The sequence below is a fragment of the Callithrix jacchus genome, chromosome 10 (genome assembly GCF_049354715.1).
Source record: "Callithrix jacchus isolate 240 chromosome 10, calJac240_pri, whole genome shotgun sequence".
NCBI classification, from domain to species: domain Eukaryota; kingdom Metazoa; phylum Chordata; class Mammalia; order Primates; family Cebidae; genus Callithrix; species Callithrix jacchus.
In genome coordinates, this window is record NC_133511.1 from 94,867,503 (window position 1) to 94,887,933 (window position 20,431).

Consider the following 20,431-nt stretch of genomic DNA (forward strand, 5'->3'; position numbering starts at 1 on the left):
TCAGATGGGTTCTACGTAATTAGAACTGTGATAATTCTGGTGCTTCTCCAAAAGCAGACAAGCCCCAAATACTTATTCCTCCAAACAAGTTGGTGTACTGAGATTTCAAAGAGAAAGCCATGACTCAACTGTCCCCAATTTGAACTTTATAAACAAGTGCTTTCTAAAAGATAGCATACAAATGAAGTATACAGTAAAAGATCATTTGAGATGATTGGATAACACTGTATTCTATCTCAGGTGACATACCTTGCAACTCTATCATTACCTGTGGGCCACCATGGTGGGGTAGGCTGATGAGATATCAATTCTTAGATTCAGCCCACTTTAAACAGGCCCTTAGCCGAGAGTACATTATTGCTTTTGCTGTCCCATATAAATAGTATCTGAAGAAAGGCAGTCATTAAGGGGGCTGAGAGAAAATCACCCTTTTGTCACATCAGACACTGGTATTTTTACCCCTTTCACTTCTGGGTACCGTATTTCAGTATTTACAGATGCTCAGTGAGGCAAAAACCTAACTTGCAAGAATCTTAAATAAAAGAAGAATGTTATTTTCTGGAATATCAATACCCTTGTAATTTGTTCTTTTGTTGTTACTATAATTTTTTACTTTCAAATAATTTAATACTAAAATTAAATTATTGCAGAAAATCTGCAAGAATAACATAAAGAACTACTATATAATATTCTCACCTAGATTCTGCCAGTAGTAGCATTTTTTCACATTTGCTTCACTTGGTGTGTGTTTATGTCATTTTTTCTGAACGAATTCACAAAATGTGGCAGTCAGAATTTCACTTCACTGCTCAATACTTCAGTGTAAATTCCTAAGAACAATGTTGTCTTTATAATCACAGTACAGTTATCAAAATAATCATAACCAAGAGCAGCACAATCTATTATATAATCTACAGATCATTTTCCAATTTTTCTAATCTTCATAATCAGTGTCCTTTATTGTATTTCAGGATCCAATTCAGAATAGAATCAATTTTTTTGTCAGGTTTTCTTTGTCTTCCATGACATTCAATTTTTGAAAAGTAAAGAACAGATTTTTTTTTTTTTTAGAGTGTTTTTTGGTTTGGGCTTGACTGATATTTTCCTGTAAGAAGATTTAGGTGACTGATTTTTAGAAGGAATATTCCAAAGGTGATGAAGTGAGTTTCTTTGTGTATCATATCTGAAGGTCCACAATATAATTTTGTTCCATTAATAGTGATGTTAAATTTGATCTGTTGGCTAAGATGATGTCTACACTCTCTCCATTACAGTTACTAGATTTTTCTATTGTTATTGATAATTCACTTTTGAGTAGATACTTTGAGACTATGTAAATATCTTGTTTCTTACTAAATTTTACCCAACAGTTTGATAATTGTTCTTAAGTGAATTATTTTCATGGTCATTGCCCAATTTTAATTTTCTAACTTGACTTTTTCTTCTGCAAGAATGGCATTTTACTATAATAAAGAGAGGTGATTTTTGTTTGTTTGTTTGCTTACCATTTATATGCTTATAAATAAGAAACCTAGACCTGGATGCTAGGTGTAGTTATTGCTACTTAGGTGGCATAGTTTTTAAGACCTGTTTTGAGGAGACATAGCTAGAAAATAAATGTAATACAGTGACACACACAAACATGCAAAAACATAGATATCTAACTAATCTACCTGAAAAACCCATAAATCTGTACTGATAACTTTAGTTTGAATCCAATATCACAGGCTTAATTTGAGTCTTCTCTCCTTATGCTTAACTTTTTAAAAGTACTTATTTGTTCATTCTTAGAATACACCAAAAGCCATTTCGGAAATATCAACCCATACCACAGCTACAAACATATCTAGCAACCAGAGTTCAACATTTGTTTACAGTTATCTAAATCTCTAGTCTAAGAATATACAGCGAAATGTTCAAAAATTAATTTTTAATTAGCTGTCACACCCTGAAGTGTTATGGCTTTATTTATTTGAAGCACAAATAGGCTTATGAATTTCTGATTCTTTTTTATTTTAAGTAACCCCCCCAACGACTTTGTTGATTCATTCATTTATATTTAAGTATGCAAAGCATAAAAATGTTGCCAAGTAAAAATTATACGAAAAGATAACAGAAAAATATCAGGTCCCCACCAAAATTCCTCCACTTCACTTTCAAACACTCCCAAAAGATAATCAAAATATTTGTTTCTGGTTTATTCTTCATGTGGGTTTCCATGGTGATGATTTTTGCTTATAAAAATATAAGTAATACATATATATTTTCTTATATTTTTCTTTCTTGCACATTAGATAATATTAAAAACATGCTTACATGCTTTTGTACTTTTTTTAACTCAACAATATATCCTGGAATCATGTAGTGTCATTTTTCATTATTTGTTGCAGCTACATGATAATCTATTGTCTGGGTAGGCCACAACCAAACTCTTCTAAGTAAGTATTAGGTTACTTCTGATATTTTATAAATTCAAGCAATGACTCAATAACCTTGAATAGTTCTATTTCATATTGTTGAATGTGTACCGCTAGGGCAAATGACAAGAAATTGAATACTGGGTTGAATGTGTAAGTAGTTTTGACAGATTTTCCAAATTTTTCTCTGTAAGTGGTGTACCAATTTGTATTCCTACCCACCACATACGGGATGTCTGTTTCCCTACAACATCACCAACTTAACAGGTTGTCAAACTTTAATGTTTCCAGTTTGAGAATTGAAAGACGATATCGCAGTGTAGTTTAAAACCACATTTCTTTGATTATAAATAAAGTTGAATATCTTTTTGACAACTTTAATACTTTTTATGTAAATTGTTTTTTCATTTCTTTGGCCCATTATTTAATTTTTGAGTTTCTTCCCCTAAATTTAAAATGATTTATTTATAATTAATCCTGAAGAAACTAAGTTCATGAAAAATAAAAATTTCCTCAAATGTTAAAGAATTTATTATTATTATTTTATTAAAGATATATAGACAAGTTTATATGTCTATATATACATTACATTTATATGTATTAATATACACATATGTATATCAATGTATATACATATACACCTATATGTATTTATGTTTATGTATACTTATATATGTATAATAGACATTTATACATATATGTATATATATTTGCAAGTATATACTTTCCAAATATATATATAATAATATAAATAATATGTTATATATCATATAATATTTGCAATATATATTATGAATACAGAGTTAATGTTTCATTTGTATATTAAATTATTATAAATTAATAGAACAAATATTCCCATATATTGATTTATGATAGACTAATACATATGAAATATTAGCCCTTTATCTGTGATATATATTATAAATATTTTCTCCACGTTTATTTCTCTTTTAACTTTGCCTATATAGTTTTTGTTATGCAAAGGTTTTTGTGGTTTTAATCTTATGAAGTTGCATTTAGTTCATCTCCATTTTGACTCATAATCAATATCCTTTTCTATACCAAGGGTATAAAGAAATTAACTCAGGTTTCCGCTATTACTTTCATGGTTTCATTTTTACATTTAATTCTCTGATCTATTTGGAGTTTATTTTTGTGTTTAATGTGAAGTGTAAACCAAATTTTATTCTGTTCATATAGTAATTCCATTTCTTCAAAACCGTTTAAAAAATGTTTATATTTCTCCAGTTATTTAAGATGCCACCTATATTCCTGTGTACCGAGGACTATTTCTGGACTTTTATTTTATTTCACTGGTGTGTCTGTCTGTCCATGTTCTAATACCATGCTGATTTAGTAGATTGTGATTTCTAATAAGTCTAGTGTCCCTAAATGCTTTCTTTTCCCATTTTTTCCTAATTATTTGTTCTTCTTATTTTGCCATATAAACCCTACTAACTAGAAAGCTTGTGGTATAGTTACTGATATTTACTGAATTTAAATTTAATTTAAGGAAAGCTGAAGTACTTTTCATATGGGTTTGCATATTCTTTGTTAAGTTCATTTGTAAATATTTTCCTTTATTATTTCTATTGTGTATATAATTTTCTTTACCATTAAATCCCATAACTGGTTATCATTTTATTAAGGTTATAGATTTCTTTACATTATCTCAGCTGCCTTACTAAACTCTTACTCTTTGAGTACGTTAGTTTTATTATTGATTCCCTAAGGTTTCCTAAGAACATTTTCATGTCATCTGAAAATGGTTATAGATTTCTCTTATATAACTGCATTGGCTATTAATTCAGTGTTAAATTGTAGCCAATCTAGTGGTGGATTTTTGTCCACCTTAGTGAAAATGCCACTAGGGCTTCCCCATTTTTTACTATCTTAAGTTGCTGGCTTTATAAATGATGTTAATGCATTCTATTAAGCTAAGGAAGTATCCATCAATTCATTCTTATAGTTTTCTGGTTTTGAAATCAGCAAGGAGTGTAGAATATGTCAAAAGTTTTGTTTTATTTTGTTTTTCTCAAGCTTCTATGAATATTAATCATGTTATAAGTGATGTTTCTCTGTAATTTTCTTTTTGTGGTGCCTTTATCAAATCATTACAGATTTGGTAGAATTTATTTGTGTGTCCTTATAGGCTTTCTCTATTTATTTTATAGAAATTAGTAAGTTTGGGAAAACGAGCAGCCCTAGTATATTATCTATTTAATCTACAAAAGTCGTCTGACCCCTGTGATCTGTAGGCCCCAAGGCAAGAACACAATTGGAGATCTACATAATATCTCTAAACATTTCAGTTATAAACTAAGCAATAAACTGTGAATACTGTGTTTTGTTTTTCTGCTTTGATAAATACATCTTCATAGGGGCCTATAAGGCCAAGCTTGAATTTAGAATTCTCATATTCCTCATAGTTTTGTTCTGAATCATAATGACATGGAGAATGGCGATCACAGTCACCTTATTTGTTTCACCTTTTCTTCTTCCTGTGGGTAGCCACAGTAGATGTGTTTGTACTTCTGAGACCACATGACCAAGTTCTATCTATAGTTTTCTCATGTCACTGTCTCCACAAAGAGCCGCCTCTTCTCCATTCCTTGGGCAGTTTGTCCTTAGGAGTGCTAGCCTGGGATGGGGCTACCCCTAGAGTCTCTGGAAATGCATGCAAGTTTATTTAAGCATAATATTTCAGAGTGCAATGTACTCAGATTATGGTCAAGAAGGGGTAACATGGATTTGGTGTAGAAATTCCATTTGGCCCTGTGAAATCCTTGTCTCTTGGAGAGAGGCATGTCTTGAAGAGGGTCAGAGTGGTCCTGTAACTACAACCATGCCCTCATGCAACCTATACAAGGCTGCCTGAGTCCAAAGGGAGTAGTATTAAAGAATAAAGTAAAATGGTTTTGCCTACCAAATGTGCGTGTTTTGCATGTGTTTTTTGTTGTGCAATACTAGTGAAAGTGTGGACAATGAGATTTTCTTTTCATTGCTAGTAATTGAACTATTTGAAAAGCAATTTGAGCATATGTATATATTTATCCAGTACTAACACATTTGGGAATCTAATTTTAAAAATTAATGTGAAGGAACTAAAAGCTTTATTTTGGAAATGATTGTTGTAAATTTTATATGATGGTCCCAAATGGGAAATAGTGAAAATGTACAATTCTGAGAGACTAGCTAAGCAAACTATGATCTTTTCACCAAGTAGAATATGACTTAGACATTAAAATTATTATTATTTTTAGGGGGAGTATCACTCTGTTAGGCTGAAATGCAGTGGTATGATCATGGCTCACTGAAATATTGAACTCCTGGACTCTTGAGCTCAAACAATCCTCTTACCTCAACCTCCCTTGTAGTTGGGACTACAGGCATGTGCCATGAAGCCTGGCTACCTTTATTTTTATTTTTTGTAGAGACAAAGGCTTGCTATGTTGCCCAGGCTGGTTTGAATAGCTAGATTCAAGCAATCCTCCTGTCTTGGCCTCCCAAAGTGCTAGAATTACAAGCATGAGCCATGTTGCTTGACCTATTATTTGGAAAACTATATAATGCTATATAATAATGTTTACGGTATAATATTGAAAAACTAATATGCAAAATATATATACAATTATATATATAACACTATATACAATGTATACAATGTGGTTTAAATTGTGTTAAAATAATCTTTTCACAGAAAGAAAGGACAAAAAATCTGCACAGTATATTGTGTTTGAGTATGAGGAATGGGGATGAATTATTTTTCTTGATATTCTTTTCAGAGATTTTGTATTTTCTTTCCTAAGAATGTATTACTATTATGATGTATAAAATATGATAAAAGGTCAGAACTACTTATCTCTAATGTCCTTTCCAACTGTAGCATGGAGTAATTTTTGTCCCTGAATGATCAAAAGCTTGCTTTGTCTTTCACACATTTTCTTGTCTCTACCACATGTATATTAATCAAGGATTTACAGTTTACACCTGTCTTGAAATACATCAATGTTAGCTAAGCTTACATAGATCTTAACATTTTGAGGCAGATTCCTGTTCTGGACACCCTATTTTCTCATGGTAAGAATTCATTCAATGTATCTAAGATAAGTTTTGAATATAATCAGGCTGGACCAAGACCCTGCCCATTAATGTAAACTTATACTCACTGCACTGCTAGGAATTTTTATTGGCTTAACAACATATTGAATGCAGGGGCTTATCTAGAATGAGTTAGAATATTTTTGGCTGGCGAATTGATTTTGCATCAGCTACTCTTGTACTAGTTCTTGCTCCTGATGAAAAATAAGATTACCTTACTAAAAATATTTTAATATTATTAAAATGTTTAGTTTCATGACATATTTTCTGGGATTTCAAAACCTCTGAGTTAATATTCTGTCTGTAGCTTGGGTCCATATCAGATCTTAATATTTATAAAACTAAGAAGATGCTTACACAGCCTTGCATGAAAACACTGCTTGATTCTTAGACCTGAAGTAAGCACTGAACAACAATGGATGTCAAAGTTGGCCAGAATTGTGTTCAGATGGAAGCCTCATCGTTTACTATCTGTGCAACTTTGATTGTTTAACTCTTCTGAATTTGAGATTACACCTCTATAAACTGTGAGTAATCTTAACATGGACACTTGTTGCAGATATTACATAACAGAATGTTAGAAAACACATAATAGGAGTTCAATCAACTAAAGTTTTAATTAACATCAAAACTATCTAGAGATTGGCTTACAATATTATAATCTCAAAAGTATATATTGAAATGTTGCATTTTAGCAGAACCCAGTATGAAACTAATGAAGTCCACTGTTGGAGAAAACACATGTCTAAATATGGATTCTTGTATTGATTAATTGGCTTAAAGCTTATACATTAAGAAATTCTAAACTAGAGGAAGGAAGATGATATGATTGGTAGCAATATGCTGGCTATGAAGCTAAAGCTGGAAAGTAAAGGATGGCTTCATTTAAAAATGGCAGGAAATTCAATATATAAATAAACAGTTATATTTAAGAGCCATTTGATTAATAAACCATTATTGGTTAATATGAGAGAAGCACTTGTATTTCAGGCAACAGGTTACAACAGAATTTTGTCCTTGCTAATCTTAAACTTGATTGACTTATACTAAATCCTTGGTTCAATTTTCATATTATAAATTGAAGGCAAAACTAAATTCCTTATTTTACTAATATTAAATAAAATCATGTTTTTTAAGCATCAAGCTGAATTCTTGATACCTGTATATGCTCAATTACCATAGCTCCCCCTATAACATTCAGAGCAACTCTGGAATAGCGTTCCTTCACTGAAGATACTGAATGCTAAAATAATTCTGTAGTATTTTACGCAGTGGGAAAATCTAAAACAGTGAAGGAAATTTCTGACTCTTGCTGTTCTCCAGTATTTTTGCTATAGTGGCCTAACCACCCCTTCCTGGAGTTCTGGGGACCATCAGGCAGGACTGTGACAACGACAATAAATCATCCCCTAAGCTGCTGCAGTTTCATCTGGGGGATGCTTCCAGATGCAATTATTACCTACATGTGGCACAGTTAGGAAAATGCAGAGCAAATGCAATGTTACCAATATTTTAGCCAGAATTTCTCAGACCTTTCCAGTCCCAGATACAGAAACCCAGACCAATCTATGGAACCATGATTACATGGATGCTCTTCTGGACTTAACAGTTTAAGAGGCTTCCTGAGAATCCCCTTGAGTGTCCTGAGGATACAAGGTTTGTTTACAGATGCAAAGAAGACCTGAGGCCCTTATTATCTCTGTGGCCTCGTATAAGTCACTCAGCTTCTCCAAGTCTCATTTGGAACCTGAAACAAAATTTTCTGTCCTATATGCTGCAAAGGGTCATGAAGGCCTAATGGGATAAGGGATCTGAAAATGTCATTGGGAAAACAAAATGCAATGCTCTTTATAACACAAAATAGGATTGTTATCTCCAGAGGCTAAAAGATTACATATTTAAAGGCTTTTAAATAATGTTAAGAAATGATGACCTTGCAAACAGAACCAGTAGAAAACTAATGGGGACAGCAAATGAAGTTGCAGAGACTGACAAGGATATAATTGAAAACCTTTGGAAAACAGGAACTCTGTTTTGGGCCCTCTTCTGTTGGCATCTTACCTTGTTCCTTGTGTTGTTCAGATTCAGCTTCTGGAGACTTGATTTTGATGTGTCACCATGTTACTGCCTCCAACTATATCTGGCTGGGAGAAAAGCAATAAATAGTGAAGATGAGAAAGAGGAGGAAAGGAAAGAGAAAGGGGGAACAGAGTTCTGCACAATGCTCCAAGGTCCCAGCAGAGGCCCACCCTGACCTTATCCATTCTTATATTTTAGAGCCTAGGAACCAACGATCATTTAGTCAAAAATATGGTTCTCATAGTGAGGGAAATTGTATTCTTTTTGCCCAGTGGAATATTTACATACTTACTGGTTATATTCTAGGATGATATTTACTATTAACTGCAAGTTTCAAGGGCAAACAAATACAGTTGAAATTTTGGAAAGACTCAAGAAACTATAAAATATTACCCCTTGACAGCACAATATTTTATAATGATATTTTGTCTGGTGGGCAGGGCTGTCTGCATAACATGAAGATTAAACCTCAGCTGGCAGTGGATTTTTATGTTTTACCAAGGTCAGAAGCATTAAAAAGCCATTCTAAAGAAAATGGAGTCTGCATAAAGTAGTTCATGCACAAAATGCTTGTGGACGGTGAGTTGAAATGGGAATGAAAATAGCCAAGTACAGGGGCTTCTGGAAAGGTAAAAGACTACAAATGTTCTCTTGGGAAAAAGCCACAGATGATAACAAGCTACATTCACAAGAAGCTATCCATGCAGAAAGTGAATTCTTAGAAATTGCTATGGGAGCCCTAAGTAATAACATTTTCCTTCAACTGCCATATAGTTTCAAAAATTCTCAGACTATCACTGACTTATTAGCAGAATAACCCCAAGGTAATTGATATCTCTTGTCTCTATAAAGGGCCACAATTAAAGAATCTTTCCCAATGTACAGTTGAAGAAACAAAGTTCAGAAAAGTCATAGAGGAAACAGGTGTTGATGCCAGCCAGAGTGCAGATCCAAGCCACTTGTGCTCCAAATTCTCTTAATCAGCTTACTATATGTATATAAATTCCTATTCATAATGAAGTGTGAACCAAGTAGAAACAGAAGGTTGTGGATCCTGGGAACTTACCTAAGTTTTCTTGATCTTAGTGTCTTTACTTTTTGAAATAAATTAATAATAATACCCAAGGCCATAACAATAATGACAGCAAAAAAATTTTTCCCACTTTTGATCTAGCATTATACAAAGATTATCAGATAGTACTTTATTTCTAGTATTTGGAATGTTGTAGACATTCAATATATTTTACCAATTAATTGAGTCAAGTATCTGCAAATTCTTGTTTTCAGGCATGAATGGACTAATCCCAAACAGGACAAGGACTAGCTAAGAATTAGGGAAAAAAACAAAACAAACAGAACATGATATATTGGAAGATAAAAGTACAGTGGGGGTAGGAGTGGAAACAAGGGATGTATATCCCCATAGAACACTGTCACTCTCAATACTAAATTCTTATGTCTAAGAGAAAGGAAATTTAAACTGTCAGAAATATTTTAGTGCCTTAAGATCTTCAAAGAGATGTAAATCACCTAAGTAAAATATGAATGAAAGAAGTATTATATTGTTTGACAAGTATAAAAAATAACAATGTTTTATTCATATATTTCTTCAATCATTTTTACTTGTGTTAATTTGCCTAAAAGTGTGCTTAGAAACAAGAATCAATATGACAAATGTGATTCCTGTCCTAATTGAGTTTACATTTTCATGCAAGATAAAGAAAATAAATACCATATTTATAAGTTATGATTGTGTTAAATGCTGTGAAGTAACAGAGACAGTTCTAAGCATGACTGGTATCTTACTATGTTTATGAGTTAATTTTGTAGATATGAGACCTGATGGCTATAATCACAGAATAGTTAGCAGTTGTTGGCTATGGTTAGACTCCTGCTATGAAGAGGCAACTTAACATCCTTAACTTCTTTTGATGAGTTTCAACTTTTGCTCTTAAAATAATGGAAAGGGTTTATTTTCCCAAGAGTCAGTTATTCTGAGCACTACAGAGTTTAACTGTAGTTCAAAATGCCAACATGTTACATTTTGACTGGGAAAATATGGCAAAGCATGATTTCTAAGAATTAATTACATCAGCCAGGCACCATGGCTCATGCCTGTAATCCCAGCACTTTAGGAGGCCGAGGCAGGCGGATCACGAAGTCAAGAGATCAAGACCATTCTGGCTGAGACTGTGAAACCCTGTTGCTACTAAAAATACAAAAATTAGCCAGGCATAGTGGCAAACGCCTGTGGTCCCAGCTACTCGGTAGGCTGAAGTGGAAGAATCACTTGAACTCAGGAGGCGAAGGTTGCGGTGAGCCAAGGTTGCACCACTGCACTCCAGCCTGGTGACAGAGCAAGACTTTGTCTCAAAAAAAAGAAGAATTAATTATATCATCCAAGATGTATCTGTGATAGCAGGCGTTGCTGGTATAAGAATCCTATATGACAGAATACATATGAGAAGCATAACATAAAGAGACCATATTATGTTTAACATGCGTATAATACAAAGAGAAGGCAATGATGGTTCATGAAAATATTTACAGTATTAGCAGATGGCCAAAAAAGCTTAATTAAATCACCTTATCTCATTGAGCCTCGTTTTTCTTATCTAAAAAAAATGTTGGCAATTAATATTGGGAACAAATGTTTCTTTGCTAATTTTGATGTTTCCTTGCAGGTGATGGGAACACAATTAAGATAACATTCCTAGCTTCTTTCTACCCTTTTACTTGTTCTGCTCCAGAAAAACTGGCATAGTGTGATTTGAAGGGTAAATTTATAGAGAATAATATGAAAGTGCTCTGTTCAGCACCTCTCATTTCTTTTTAGGAAGAAGCTGTAAAAGGGTGAGGTCTTTCCTTAGAGAGGAGCCACTGAAGAGCTGACTGCCAGGGGTGGGTAAATCTGCCAGTGTTTAAGAAGCTGGATGATATTCTTTGATGACTGTAATTAGGTAACAAGGCAATAACATGCTGATCTGCTTAGAATTTTATCTCATTTTTCAATTAGTTCAGACTGATGTGGAAAACAAATTTGATGTAAACCTTTATCAATAATAATTTGAGACTTACAAATTCTGCTGTGAAAATCAAATGTAATGAATTTGAAACAGATGTATAAATTCAAATCTCCACATAATTTTGTGCATTTTTAAATTCAAGCAATATGCTTTATAATGAAAACTCAGTTCTCAAAAGTAGAAGTAAAGCCGGGCACGGTGGCTCAAGCCTGTAATCCCAGCACTTTGGGAGGCCGAGGCGGGTGGATCACGAGGTCAAGAGATCGAGACCATCCTGGTCAACATGGTGAAACCCCGTCTCTACTAAAAATACAAAAAAATTAGCTGGGCATAGTGGTGAATGCCTGTAATCCCAGCTACTCGGGAGGCTGAGGCAGGAGAATTGCCTGAACCCAGGAGGCGGAGGTTGCAGTGAGCCGGGGCCGTGCCATTGCACTCCAGCCTGGGTAACGAGCGAAATTCTGTCTCAAAAAAAAAAAAAAAGTAGAAGTAAGTGTTCAAGGATATAATTGAGGCTTAGGAATTTTGCTGCACTACTAGTGTATTCCCAAGATGCCTGAGCTTCAGGCAAAGCTGTTTCTATTGATCAACATAAGACTTATTTCCATCTTGATTTATGAGGCATAATTTCCTCATAAGGCAATTTCCATCCAGATAATTGTATCTGTTTTGAGTTAGACTGTGTCACTCAAAAAAAGCTATGTCAGAGTCCTAATGCCTGGTACCTGTCAATATGATATTTTCTGAAAATAGAGTCTTTATAGATGTAGTCAAATTAAGATGAAGTCATACTGGAGTCCGGGATGGACCCTTAACACAATATGAATGGTATCCTTGTAAGAGAGAAGAGGCATACAGATAGTCACACAGGAGAAAAATGGCCCTGTAATATATGTAGAAGTAGCAGAGAGATGCATCTATAAATCAAAGAACAACAAGGATTGATGGCAGACACCAGAAGTTACAACAGGCAAGGAAGGACACTTCCCTACAGTTCTGAGGAAGCACAGCCCTGCCAATACTTTGACTTCAGACTTCTGGCCTCCACAAATACCAGCAAATAAATTACTGTTGTTTGAAGCCATCCAGTTTGTGGTACTTTGTTATGGAGGACCTAGGAAATTATTACAGTGCCCTTACCTAATGACAAAAAACCTGGGCATGACTTTTACTACTCCACTGAAAAGACTGGTACTCCTTGACCTCAGAGAACTAAGACAGACCATGTCCCAGTTGGTTTCTCTTGCTCAGATGCTGTTGAGCCCAGTAGTATAAACAAAAGTTCCCACACCAATGTTGGTAAAGTAGTGTTGTGCCCAGGAGCTCTGCAAATGGAAGAGTCATGGATGGCCAGATGGAAGACTCAGTGGATTATATGTGTGCTGACTCCCAAACTCTGGAGAGACCCAAAGTAATCATAAAAATTAGTTTCATCTTTTTGATATGAAGTAGCTGTGCTTTTGTTTTGTGCAAATTATTTTCCAGATCTCAGGCTCCATTGCCTAAACAACTATATGGATATAATAGCTAATGGATCTATAATGTCTCCCAGTGCATATCCTCCTCATTTCCCAGCTTAACTTCTGGGACTTAATGTCCTTAAAACCTTGGACCCCATGCCTCAGGTATGACTCTTGGCCACTTTTATTCTGATTAGTCTCTTGATCCCAATAGTATGCCTATTTTTATCTTCATATTGATACTTGGTGATGTTCCTGCAATATAAAAATCTCCCTGCTCCTATTTATCCTTCAATCTTTCAAGGCCTAAGTTATAACCCACTTCCACTGCAAATACCTTGCCAGTGATGGTAATCAAGATCAACCACTCCACTACCTTATATTCCTGTCTCGTGCTATTATATTTTTGTGTGTAAGTGGATTGTGGAGAGTGGAGAGAAAGTGAGCCTTATCTTTCAACAGGATTTTTTAGCTTCTTCAAGGTATGCATTAGATTTTATAGTTTTATTATTCTTTTTCAGTACCTAGCACAGTGAACTGTTTACTAGTCGGTCAATACAATTTTAACTTGACTTGATGATACAGAAGTCCAGCGCTACTGTACTTTCTTTTTAAAGCAACTAAGTTGTGGATGAAGAATCTGGGCAAATCATGGGATTTCAAAGAATTTATGAAATATATTTCATATATTTCAAAGAATATATGAAAATTTTAATCAGACCTAGATGACAGAAAATAGTAAAGAAAAATTAATATTTATTGAGCCACTGAATTATGTTTCAGATACTGCACTAAGAAATTTACATAGATAATCTCTTTTTATCCTTAGAGTAACTCTTTGAGTTCAGGTCATTATTTCCAATTTTAAAATAAGAAAATTGAGTCAGAGAGCTTCTTGAAGAAACAAGAAGATTAAGCAAAAGGCCCTTGCATGATACTATGCTCCCTCTTCTCTTTCATTATTTTATCTTAAGACATTTTGAGGAACAGAACAAGAATACCTTTGTATCCTATATAGAGATCAACTGGGAATGGTGGCTCACACCTGTAACCCAAGCACTTTTGGAGGCTGACACAGGAAGACTGCTTGAGGCCAGTAGTTTAAAACCAAATTGGGTGATATAGCAAGACTCCATTTCTATAAAAAAGATAAAGACATTAAAAAGTTTAAAAATAAATAAAAATAAATGGACAGGCAAACCACCACATCTATGCCTGGACATCTTGGTTCTTGGTGACATGAAACACACCACTTCAAGGGATGAATTCCATGTAGTATGTTTGATTCATGGAAAGCATTAGGAAAAAAAAAAAGCTTCTTTGAAGGAAAAACATCTGCTATTAAAGTCACTTGAAAGACATTTTAAATAATTGGTTTTATTCTTAAAGATTGTGATTAAAGAAAGCATTTAACTATGAACCTGCAAATCGACCTTTGTGATCCTGGAAAAGAACAGGCTAGTTATTTTTGAATGTAGATTTTCTCTCACATTTCCAAAAAGAAGAATGGATGACTAGACCAGCAGAAGAACTGTGGCTGTTCCTCAACAGAGTTGATGATTACTTAGGGTCAGTGACAGCTCCAGACATCAGCATAGTAGGTAGGTGAAAGAATTAGTTAAAATATGTCCCTTTTCAGCACAGTGATTAGGATGCACATATATATATATATATATATATATATATATATATATATATATATATATAATATATATATATATATATATTATATATATATATATTACTTCTAAGTGTAACCAAGTATAGTGGTTAAAAAGAGAGATGCTGCAGCTCATCTGATATTTTCTAATTCTGACTCTACCTCTTAAAAGCTGTAGGTCAAATTATACACTTTTATCGGGTTCAATTTTTCATTCATGCTATATAGATGATTATAGTGCCTACTTTATGAAGCAATTATGCTAAAGAAGTTCATATGTATAAAGTTCTTGCAACAATGATTATAAATGCTATGTTTGTGTATTATATAAAGTAAAATGAATTCCCAACAATAACATTATTTATAGAATCATAAAAAAATCATTTTCTTGGCAATCCTTGAATCTAAATGTACATTTTATTTTTTCTTTGGAGACACCTATCTTGCTCAGATAAAATATGGGAGGAGTGAGGGCTAGAACTTCTGACTGTTTTTTATTTGTTTGTTTGTTTTGTTTTGTTTTTAGATAGAGTTTCACTCTCATTGCCCAGGTTGGAGTGCAATGGTGTAATCTCGGCTTACTGCAATCTCTGCCTCCTGGGTTCAAGCGATTCTCCTGCTTCAGCCTCCTGAGTAGCTGGGATTACAGGCATGCACCACCAGGCCTGGCTAATTTTTTTGTAGTTTTAGTAGAGACAGGATTTCTCTATGTTGGTCAGACTGGTCTTGAATTCCCAACGCCAGGTGATCCACCCACCTCAGCCTCTCAAAATGCTGAGATTACAGGCATGAGCCAGCTCACTTGGCACAACTTCTGACTCTTAATGTCTGTTCCAGATCTCTTTCCAAGCCGTGTTGCATCCTCAACATTTGTCAGCAATAAAAATATGCCATTAGCACTTCTCTTTTTCCTGTCAGTCTGAGAGATTCTCAGTCTCCAAACCTGACTACAGACTGTACTAGTAAACTTCTTGAGCTTTAAACCCTTTCTAGCTCTTGAGCAAGCTTGTCCAACCCATGGCCCCTGGCTGCATGGGGTCCAGGACAGCCTTGAATGTGGCCCAACACAAATACATAAATTTTTAAAAACATTATGAAAATTTTTTGCCATTTTTTTAGCACATCAGCTATCATTTGTGTTACTGAATTTTATGTGGGGCCCAGGGAAACTAAAAGATTGAACATCCCTGCATAAGAGGCTAAGAACAAGAGATCAATATTTTTCAGAGCTTTTGAGTTAAGGAAATATTTCTAAAGCCCCTGACCTAAAACCATTTACTGTACTTAGGCATCAAATGAATTTCTTCTTCCTATGAACCTCTGATCACAAAATACCTTAACTAAAAAGAGTACTGATGGCAAATGGGACAGGTCAAGTAGATTACCATGAGATGGGTGTTTGAGAAATGGCATGGGTAGCAAATGACAGGGACCTTGGGGTTGGGGATTGTGTAGCAGAGTTTACTGAGGAAGAAAGAAGTAGAACATAGCCTCTGGAGCAAGAGAAAGTGACAATGGTGGCTTGATAGAATCTGAATGTGGTTTTTCTTACCTTAGGCAAAATATTATGTGGGAATGAACAAAAATGATGGAAGGGCAAGAAGGATGAAGAAAAGATGGAAGCCAATGTTTATTGGTACTGTGTGCAGGTCCTGTGCCAGCATTTTCTTCATAATAACTCTGTGAGACAGCTGTTTTTAACCCTACTTTCTGGGGAAACTGAGTCTACAATTGGTTTTAAAACTTCTTCCTCTAATTCACAAGAATTAGAGCTGGAATTGAAATACAGGGCTGTTCTGTGGAGTTCACAGTCCTTTGGCTGCAATGCCTGACTCTCTAATATCATAACCTCTTTTGTTTTCTTCTATTTGCTGAACCCAATTGAATGAATTCTTACTGTGGAACACTTTTTTTTTGACTGCTCTCACTGCCAAAAACCCATCACCCTGTATTAAAAAGTACTTGACTATGTGTCAAAAAGAGAAATTGCTCTTCTTTGGTTAACTAATTTTAGCACAGATTATCTGACTAGCAGGTTTATCTTAAGTGATGCTGGCACTATTCATGGGGCCTGGACTACTACTAAAAATACAAATGCTAATTGTGCTGACAGCACTCAGCACAACTTTGGTATTCAGCTCATTCTAATTGAAAGGCTCAGGCCTTGTTTCATGTAAATGTGCAAGAACTAGATGATTTTCTTAACTTCTCAGCCTTACCATCATACTCTGCTATATTTAGCATGTTTGCTTCCCTGAAGTTTTAGTTGCCTAAAAATTTATTTTATCCATATTTGCTGAAAAGAGAGAAAGAGGTCATGAAGTATAACATTAGAATGGACTTTGGAAGCTCAGTTATACTGAGACATATCCTGTGGTACTTGGTTCAGAATGTGGTACTTTGTACAAAAGAATCGTGAATGAAAGAAAGTGATTTCTTATACCTGGAGCTCTCCAAATTACCCAAATAACCCCATATAAAAGAAGAATGATATTCTTGGCAGAAAATAAAGACATTCAGATTCATAACTATAATATTTATAACCAAAATGCACATTATCACTACTGATAGATGCAGCCAGAATGTGAATATCATCATAGATCCATAGATTTTAAAATGTGACCACAAAGTTTTTGTTGAACCTTCAACAACTATCAGTTGTTTCTGTTGATCATAGAAGTCAAGGGTTCTCTAAAGTAATGATCTTGTAAATAATGTATTGTGCTTTTGCATGTTGTTTTGTTTTGGGATATATTTTCTTTTCTTCTGTAATTACTGTCTGTCCTCTGATGCACCAAAAGATGTCATTTATTAATTGACAGCAGTTAGTAGTAAATATAAGCAAAATATAGTGAAGGATACAAGAAAAAGAAAGCTATTCAATGTTAGCTTCCAAATCAGTCTGGCTTTGTCACCTCCTAGGAAACAAATGACTTTCAGCAAGTGATTTATCTCAGTAAGCAGCAGCTTCCTCAGCTGGTAAGAAAATAAATAGAAAGAGGAATATTAGAAATAGTCCTACTTAAAAGGAAGCTTGTGACAAGTAAATAAGATGATATTAGTGGTAGTCAACACAGTGTAAGGAACATAGCAAATGCTCAATGGTATTGTTTTTAAAATTATGTACAATAGTAAAAAAAGGAGTATCTTTTAATTATATATCATTTTATATTATTTTCTGTAAAATAAATGATTAGATATATAAATGTTTTTCCTTTGTCCTGACAGCGTTAGATGTATTTTATTTTTTCTGTATATTGTTTCTGTTTACATATTTTATGACATTTGCATACTACCTTTTAAATTTAGCATAATTATGTCATAAGTGCTTTTACATAGTATTATGTGCTCTGGATTTACATGGTGTTCCACAAAGTGCAGAGAGTATATTACATTTTGGTCCCTGGATATGGTAAACAAATTATGATAGTTGGAAATCCCAGTGCTTCACTCATTCCTCGCTCAACATTAAATCCTACCACTTTTAAAGTCTGTCCACCTATCTATCCTTAATGCTGTGTTCCTCATTTAGACCATATTCACCTCCTTCATAATTAACTTGAAGATAGCAACAGCTGCATTATTGAACTTCCTGTCTCAGAGCTTGCCTTCCTTTGTTTAAATCATCCCTCACTTTGTAAACAAAGTAATGTCTATAATTTCATATATGACTATTTTTCTTCTGTTTTTCAAAGACTTTTCATTTCCAACCTCAAGAAATGCACTTAAACGCAGTGACCTCAAAAACAGATGCAAATTCCTTGAGATGCTTATAAGGTCCTTTAAGAGCTGGTTGTTTTCTCTCTAAATGTATTGTTTCTAAATATAAATGAGTGCAATTCTTCACAGAATTCAATTTTAAAAGCACCGGTTAATGTAAAGTTATCATGGAGAGGTAAACAGCTTCAAATATTCAAGAACATTTTTAAAAATTAAAAAATACTAAAGAAGGATGTGCTTTTTGATACTGATTACCTTAAATTCAAAACCATGTAACAAATGGCTCAGAAATCAATTAATAGATTGTTTTAACAGAATTCAGAAGCAGAAAAGACAGTAAAGTAAATATGAAAACTTAATATGTAACAAGGAAGGCAGTTTAAATCACAGGAATTAAGGAAAATTAGTAAGTTTTGCTAGAATAAATGACTTCTCACTAAAAAGAAAATAAAATTGATTTTCTTCATATAATACAAGAAATGTAAGATTGTATACATTAACTATTAAATGTGAAAATAATTAAGACATTTAAAGCCAAAATATAACACTGTAGTCTATTGAAAACAGACTTTTTGTAAAATTTGTTTGCTCCCATAAAGACTTTTTGTCTTTAACAATGTACCCAGAATCCAGACATATGTATAGGTTTTAAGAATATACCGTTAGTGTCCAAAAGTTACCTTATAAAAGTTGTAATAGAAATAATAGAATAGCAATGGAATATATTTACAATAAAGTATATGACAAATATAATTTATTATATTAACTGTTTGAAAAATCTCTCCAATGATTCAGAAAAAGACAAATGTTTTTATAATAAAATTGTCAATGAATACAAATGGGGAATTCACAGAAGAGAATGTCATGTCAACAAAATATGTACAAAGATGTTTAATATCACTTGTGATAAAGGAAATTTTAAAGAACAGTTTTTAATAATTTAGTGATTTTAACAATTTAAGCAACAATTAAATACATTTATATAAATTTGTCAATAATTATAAAGGGCAGTACTACTCATTGCTGGCAATAGTGTGGTTAACTGCGTTGACATTGTTTGGAAATGTGAATTGATCAAATATTTTGCTAAAGTACTCTTCGTGGTTTATTGAATGAACATTATAGAAGACAACAAGTAACAAAACAATCTCATTTATGGTATGCTCGCCATAGTATGTGACAGAAATAATGTGAAATTACATACACACATACACGCACATACATATGCACACACATGATTGAAGTTGAAAAATGAGGAGGAAGTGAAATATATTTGTAAGAAAATGTTTTAGGTAAAATTTAAAAATACTCATTTTATGGAATATGATACAAGTATCATAAAGAATAAACTAAGCTTTTTGGATGAGAAGATTAATTTACTGTACATGTAAAAGTTCAACTAAATAATAATAAAGGAATAAGTAGATACAACCAAAATAAAGAGAAAAGAAAGCTATTAAAAGACAAAATGTTTTAACAAATTTCCTCAAGACACCAAGAAGATAAAATATAAATGTTATAAAAGAGACCACAGAAAGCTACAACAAAGAATAGAGATAAAAGGGACTTTAAAGGTGAGAAGGATTAATCTCCCTTCAGAATGCAACAGAAATCCAGAATTTAAGACTTACAGGTACAGTGTTGGTGGGACTGATGCTAAAAGTAGGTAGGTTATATGAAAGCTATGTGTAGAATAGTTATCATCTTGTCCTTGAAGGAAGAATACTGTATAGTCTGTAGCCAGCATTTAGTATGCATATAGTATCAGATTAAATACTATATTGAAGCCATGAGAGAGAAAAACAATTGTGAAGGAAAAGATATTTTTGATAAGACTATTAAACCAAGAGTCTTGAGATAATTTAAAAAAAAGGCTGGGTAGACTTAGTAGACTTAAGTGCCTGTGAGTAAAGCCAGTTTGGCATCTCAGAGTTCCTCAGAATAAAGGCTGTTTCCCTATCTCATTAC

General features: G+C 33.6%; 1 long non-coding RNA gene across 2 annotated transcripts in view; it reads right to left on the reverse strand.

Moving 5' to 3' along the window:
• Positions 1–20,431, reverse strand: part of LOC118145478 (uncharacterized) — a 259,562-nt gene that overhangs the window by 21,579 nt on the left and 217,552 nt on the right. For both annotated transcript variants that reach the window (XR_004730596.3, XR_004730597.3), the window contains exon 3: positions 8,580–8,662. This is a non-coding gene — a long non-coding RNA (uncharacterized LOC118145478). The remainder of the gene's footprint in view (positions 1–8,579; positions 8,663–20,431) is intronic.